Source organism: Musa acuminata, unplaced genomic scaffold (genome assembly GCF_036884655.1).
Source record: "Musa acuminata AAA Group cultivar baxijiao unplaced genomic scaffold, Cavendish_Baxijiao_AAA HiC_scaffold_552, whole genome shotgun sequence".
NCBI classification, from domain to species: Eukaryota; Viridiplantae; Streptophyta; class Magnoliopsida; order Zingiberales; family Musaceae; genus Musa; species Musa acuminata.
Window position 1 is genome coordinate 55,001 of NW_027020793.1, and position 7,500 is coordinate 62,500.

Consider the following 7,500-nt stretch of genomic DNA (forward strand, 5'->3'; position numbering starts at 1 on the left):
CATCCAGCCCTGTGCCACCCGGGGGGTTCCAGGGTGCTGAGATGGCTGACGTTTTGCTCCGCTCTCGACGGTCACCGCGCAATGCAAGAACAGGCCAAAAACTGGCCAAAACGGCCCAAAAACGGGCCAAAACTGGCCATTTTTGGCTGCACGAGCGAGCGGCGAGCGGCGGACAGCGAGCGAAGCGAGAGGCAGCACCGTCCCTGCTATACGAAAGCCCCATCCAGCCCTGTGCCACCCTGTCACGACCTTAGCTGGAATTGCCTAAGGCGTGCGGCACCCTTGCGGCCAAAGACGCGAACTTAGCTTGCGTTGCCTAAGTCGCGAGTCACCCGTGCGGCAAAGACGCGAACTTAGCTTTGCCTTGCCTAAGTCGCGCTTCGCCCTTGCGATCTTGCTCCGCAAGGATCAGCCCACTTTGTAACCTCTCGCAGGTCCCGAAGGACCTGTAAAAGAGAAAGAGAGTTAGATCGAAAGAACGAGCAACGGACACGTCCCGAAGTCTCGCGAAAAGGAAAGCTTTACAAGCAATTCGTCGAACACCTTGTGTGCACAAGAGAAAAGAGGGAGAGGGGGAAAAACAAGGCTTTCAAGGATGAACGAACAGCTGCAAGCCCACAAACAGCCGCTCACCTGGTCCCGGACGCAACACCAAGTTCCCGTAAAGGTCACGTACGAACTTGCGAAAGAGTGTTCAACGCCCGGTATATAACCGAAGCCCCATCCAGCCATGTGCCACCCGGGGGGTTCCTGGGTGCTGAGATGGCTGACGTTTTGGTGAGCGGAGGCAGCACTCCGCTCACCTCCCGCGGCACGCGAAAACGAAGCCGTTTTGGGCTGTTTTGGGGCTGTTTTGCTCGGTTCGGTGAGCGGTCGCTTTGCAACGCTGCAGCTTGTTCGAACTTACATATTTACAAGCAAAATGACCCAAAACCATGAGAAAACATGCTGTTGGGCAGCTGTACATGCGGGTGTGAGCGACGAACGGTTCGTTGAACGGAGTTGTTGCGGGTGCGCGACGACCGTTCGTGACATTCTCCCCCACTTAAACTGTCGACGCCCTCGTCGACGCTTGTTGGTAGGTGTTGATGACTTCTTCTTCATGTCGCAGGGCGTCTTCAGGCTCCCAACTGGCTTCAGTTCGGGGAAGCTTTCGCCACTTCACCAAGTACTCTGTCTGTTCCGCTCCGTTGGGTAGCTTTATCTTGCGATCCGCCAGAATGGTTTCCACTCGCTTCTCGTAGGAGGCTGTGATGGGAGGTAGCCGAGTTGGAACACTTCGAGAAGCGTCTTGCGGATCTGAATGGTAGGCCTTCAGGTTGCTGGCGTGAAGAACGTTGTGAATTTTGAACCACGCCGGCAGCTGCAACTTGTAAGAAACATTGCCTACCCTGCTGATAATTGGGAAGGGCCCTTCATACTTACGCACCAATCCTTTGTGGACTCTTTTCCTGAAGAATTGGAGTGATGCTGGTTGGAGCTTTACCAACACCAAATCGCCAACTTTGAACTCCTGTGGTCGCCTTCCCAAATCTGCCCACTTCTTCATCCGTTTTGCCGCCTTCTCCAAGTAAGCCCGCGCAATATCGGCATTTCGATGCCACTCCTTTGCGAAATGGTAGGCTGATGGACTACTCCCAGTATACCCAATAGCCATAGTGTGCGGAGTCGACGGTTGTTGTCCTGTGATAATTTCAAAGGGGCTCTTGTTGGATGCAGAGCTCCGCTGCAAGTTGTAGGAGAATTGGGCGATGTCCAACAGCTTCACCCAATCTCGTTGATTGGCACTCACGTAGTGCCGGAGATACTGCTCTAAGAGCGAATTTATTCTTTCAGTCTGACCATCCGTCTGGGGGTGGAGGCTTGTAGAGAAGTATAACTTTGATCCCAACAATTTGAATAGCTCGGTCCAGAACCGTCCCAGAAACCGAGCGTCTCGATCACTAATGATATTGTGTGGGACTCCCCAATACTTCACTACACCCTTCATCATCAGTCTGGCCGCCTCTTCAGCTGAGCAGTGTAGGGGAGCAGCAATGAAAGTTGCATACTTTGAAAACCGATCGACCACTACAAGTATCGATCCAAGTCCCCCTACAGGTGGCAAGCTTGATATGAAGTCTAAGGAAATGCTCTCCCAAGGCCTTTCTGGTACGGGCAACGGCTCCAAAAGTCCCACCGGCTTCCGCTGCTCCACCTTGTCTTGTTGGCAAGTAAGGCATGTTCGAACATACTCCTCCACATCAATCCCCATTTTTGGCCAGTAGAAGGCTCTCTCCACGAGAGCCAACGTTCTGTGAATGCCGGGGTGTCCAGCCCAGAGGGAATCGTGACACTCTTTCAAGAGTTCACGCCTTAGATTGTCCACTCGGGGAACATAAACCCTATTCCCTTTTGTGTAAACAAGTCCCTCCTGGACCCAAAATCGTCGTGCCTTGCCTTCTTTGATGAGCTGCATCAGGATAACTGCCTGGGGATCACTATACAGTCCATCTCTGATTCGGGAAAGGAAGGTTGAGTGTAACTGACTTGCTTGGCCTCTGCCCTCCAGTTGTGCAGCATTCACGCACTCCACCTTCCGACTCAGCGCATCGGCCACGACATTCGCCTTCCCGGGCTTATATTCCATTGCCATATCAAATTCAGCCAGGAAGTCCTGCCACCGTGCTTGCTTTGGGGAGAGCTTCTTCTGAGTTTGGAAATAACTCAGGGCGATGTTATCTGTCCTCAGCACAAATCGCGACCCGAGGAGGTAGTGTCGCCAAACTCGTAGGCAGTGGATCACCGCTGTCATCTCCTTCTCATGCACTGGATACCGCCTCTCGGTCTCGTTGAGTTTGCGGCTCTCGTAGGCCACCGGATGACCTTCTTGCATGAGTACTCCACCAATAGCAAAGTCCGAAGCATCTGTATGGACTTCAAAGGGCTCTCCATAGTTTGGCAATTTGAGCACTGGTTCTTCCAAAACAGCAGCCTTTAGATCTTGGAATGCTATCTCACATCTGTCAGACCACTTCCAAGGCTGCTCCTTCTTCAGCAACTCCGTCAGTGGAGTTGCCCGCTTCGAATATCCCGCGATGAAGCGTCGGTAGTAGTTGACGAAACCAAGGAAGGATCTCAACTCTGGCACCTTCTTTGGAGTTCGCCATTCCGCAACTGCTTGCACCTTCGACTTGTCCATCCGGATGGAGCCATCACCGATTCGGTGCCCCAAGAACAGGATCTCAGTTTGAGCAAAGTAGCATTTCTCCCTTTTTACGAACAAAGTGTTCTCCCTGAGAACCTTGAAAATCGTCCGAAGGTGCTTGACGTGCTCCTCGAGCGTTTGGCTGTAAACGACGATGTCGTCCAAGTAGACGACCACGAACTTATCCAAATACTCCTTGAATAGCTGGTTCATGAGAGTACAGAATGTTGCCGGAGCGTTGGTTAAGCCGAAAGGCATCACCAAGAACTCAAACGCTCCATATCTGGTCACACATGTAGTCTTTGCTTCGTCGCCTTCAGCAATGCGCACCTGCCAATACCCCGACCGAAGGTCGAGTTTTGAGAAATACTTTGCCTTGCCCAATTGGTCGAACAAGTCCGCGATGAGCGGGATGGGATACTTGTTCTTCACTGTTACTTTGTTGAGGGCTCGGTAGTCGACGCATAATCGGAGACTCCCATCTTGTTTCTTCTGAAAGAGAACTGGAGCTCCGAAAGGTGCTTTTGAGCTGCGGATGAGACCACCGCTTAGCAGTTCACCTAACTGCTTTCTGAGTTCTGCCAACTCTGGCGGGGGCATGCGATAGGGTGGTCTCGCTGGAGGCTTCACTCCTGGCTCCAGCTCAATACTGTGATCCACGCCTCTGCGTGGCGGAAGAGTCTTCGGCAACTCAGGTGGCATAACGTCTTTGAACTCCTTCAGGACGTTGGCCACCACAGCAGGTTCTTGAATGGCTTCTTCATTGAGTGGCTCTAGCTTCATAGCAGCCACGAATGTTAGTTCGCCCTTTCGCACCCCTTTCTTCAATTGTAATGCCGAAATATGTTGGGGCTCCTTGGTTCCTCTCCGAGAGACGGGCACCACACAGGGGTCATCGCCTCCCATCATACATAGGGAATTCAAGAATGGCATCGGCACCAACTTCGCCGCGTGCATAAACTCCATTCCAAGAATCACTTGGAAGTCGTCTAGTGGCACGGCCATCATGTTGGTGGTTCCGCTCCAAGTCCCGATTCTGATGGGAACTCCCTTTGCCAATCCGGAGATTCGCCTGGCCTCCGAGTTCACTGCTTTCATTCGGCTTGGGCTCTTCTCCAATGTCAACCCAAGTCGCTGTGCTTCACGATCGGCTATGAAGTTGTGGGTAGCGCCCGTGTCCACCATTGCACGGGTCGTTTGGCCATTCAGCTTGATGTCCACATACATCAGTTCACTACTTCCTGCTTTTTGTGCCTTCGTCTTCGTGTTCTCCCCCACTTGACCCCGCATAGCGTTCAACAAACGCATTGCTCCCATTCGGGGTCCTTGCGACTCTTCATCGTCGCTGCTGGATTCAGAACTGCTTGAGCTAAGGGCAACAGTTTTGCCCTTGTCCGATCGGGGAGGGTGGATGGAAGCTGTCAAAGCGTTGAGTGCCTGCTTCTGTGGGCACTCCCTTACCATGTGCGGTCCTCCGCACAAGAAGCATCCTCCAGGTTTTGAGGCCTTGCCTTTTGGATTCGGCCCTTTGTGGGAGCTCTTCTTCTTCTGTTCGCCCCCGAGCTCCTTCCCTCGAGAATGTTTTTGAGGGCGATTGCTTGAAGATTGTTTCCTTCTCGCTGGGTCTTCGGAGGAAACGAAGTCGGTGAGCCTTTCTGCAGCTGCAATTGCCCCGACCACGTCGGTAACATTCCTTCGATTCAGCTCTTGCTGAGCCCATGGTTTCAAACCATCAAGGAAACTGAACAACTTGTCCTTCTCGGACATGTCCTGTATGTCCAGCATCAGTGCAGAAAACTGCTTTACATAGTCTCGGATGGTGGTACTTTGGCGGAGTTGTCTCAACTTCCTTCTTGCGACGAACTCTGTGTTCTCCGGTAGGAACTGAGTTCTCAACTCCCGCTTCAAGTCTTCCCATGTGTCGACTCGACACCGACCTTGTTGGATCTCCTCCCAACGAGTTCGCCACCAAAGTTTCGCATCTCCATTCAGATACATTGTTGCTATAGAAACTTTGGTATCTTCAGAATCGGGCCTCGTAGCTCGGAAGTATTGTTCCATGTCGAACAGAAAGTTCTCGAGCTCCTTGGCATCTCTGGCCCCTCCGTATCCATGGGGCTCAGGTGCCCTCAAGTTTTGTGGCGGTGCAACGCGGGTGTTGCCTCCTCCCGCATTTAGCGTTCTTGTGAGCATAGCCACCTTTGCCGTGAGTTCCGCCACAACGTCTTGTAAGTGCAGCACGGAGTCCTTGGTGTCATCGGACAGTCGGTCGACTAGGGCCTCGACCTTGTCGATCCTGGACTCCGCTTCCTCTTGCGAGCTCTCTACCCCAACAAGTCTTTGTTGGCCATGGTAGAGTTCCTCCATGCTCGCTTCCAGAACATCCAGGCGGGTTTCCGCCGTCGTGAGTCTCTCCTTATGACTCTTTTTCCCAGTTAGCGCACCAGATTGCGCTTCCTCCGCTCGCGGAGAGTTACCAACTTCTCGCTCATCCTGTTCGCTGCCGCGATCCTCGTGAGCGGCTCCAACAGCATGAGAGCGAGTGTGCACATGCAGCCCACCTGCGGCTGCTTGGGGCAAGGGTCCAGCTTGCCCCGTCTTGCTCGATTCGCCACGATGCTTTGCCATGGCGAAGTTGCGAAGTTCGTTCGCTGTTCGATCGAAGAGCTTGCCCGCTCTGATACCACAATGTCACGACCTTAGCTGGAATTGCCTAAGGCGTGCGGCACCCTTGCGGCCAAAGACGCGAACTTAGCTTGCGTTGCCTAAGTCGCGAGTCACCCGTGCGGCAAAGACGCGAACTTAGCTTTGCCTTGCCTAAGTCGCGCTTCGCCCTTGCGATCTTGCTCCGCAAGGATCAGCCCACTTTGTAACCTCTCGCAGGTCCCGAAGGACCTGTAAAAGAGAAAGAGAGTTAGATCGAAAGAACGAGCAACGGACACGTCCCGAAGTCTCGCGAAAAGGAAAGCTTTACAAGCAATTCGTCGAACACCTTGTGTGCACAAGAGAAAAGAGGGAGAGGGGGAAAAACAAGGCTTTCAAGGATGAACGAACAGCTGCAAGCCCACAAACAGCCGCTCACCTGGTCCCGGACGCAACACCAAGTTCCCGTAAAGGTCACGTACGAACTTGCGAAAGAGTGTTCAACGCCCGGTATATAACCGAAGCCCCATCCAGCCATGTGCCACCCGGGGGGTTCCTGGGTGCTGAGATGGCTGACGTTTTGGTGAGCGGAGGCAGCACTCCGCTCACCTCCCGCGGCACGCGAAAACGAAGCCGTTTTGGGCTGTTTTGGGGCTGTTTTGCTCGGTTCGGTGAGCGGTCGCTTTGCAACGCTGCAGCTTGTTCGAACTTACATATTTACAAGCAAAATGACCCAAAACCATGAGAAAACATGCTGTTGGGCAGCTGTACATGCGGGTGTGAGCGACGAACGGTTCGTTGAACGGAGTTGTTGCGGGTGCGCGACGACCGTTCGTGACAACCCGGGGGGTTCCAGGGTGCTGAGATGGCTGACGTTTTGCTCCGCTCTCGACGGTCACCGCGCAATGCAAGAACAGGCCAAAAACTGGCCAAAACGGCCCAAAAACGGGCCAAAACTGGCCATTTTTGGCTGCACGAGCGAGCGGCGAGCGGCGGACAGCGAGCGAAGCGAGAGGCAGCACCGTCCCTGCTATACGAAAGCCCCATCCAGCCCTGTGCCACCCGGGGGGTTCCAGGGTGCTGAGATGGCTGACGTTTTGCTCCGCTCTCGACGGTCACCGCGCAATGCAAGAACAGGCCAAAAACTGGCCAAAACGGCCCAAAAACGGGCCAAAACTGGCCATTTTTGGCTGCACGAGCGAGCGGCGAGCGGCGGACAGCGAGCGAAGCGAGAGGCAGCACCGTCCCTGCTATACGAAAGCCCCATCCAGCCCTGTGCCACCCGGGGGGTTCCAGGGTGCTGAGATGGCTGACGTTTTGCTCCGCTCTCGACGGTCACCGCGCAATGCAAGAACAGGCCAAAAACTGGCCAAAACGGCCCAAAAACGGGCCAAAACTGGCCATTTTTGGCTGCACGAGCGAGCGGCGAGCGGCGGACAGCGAGCGAAGCGAGAGGCAGCACCGTCCCTGCTATACGAAAGCCCCATCCAGCCCTGTGCCACCCGGGGGGTTCCAGGGTGCTGAGATGGCTGACGTTTTGCTCCGCTCTCGACGGTCACCGCGCAATGCAAGAACAGGCCAAAAACTGGCCAAAACGGCCCAAAAACGGGCCAAAACTGGCCATTTTTGGCTGCGCGAGCGAGCGGCGAGCGGCGGACAGCGAGCGAAGC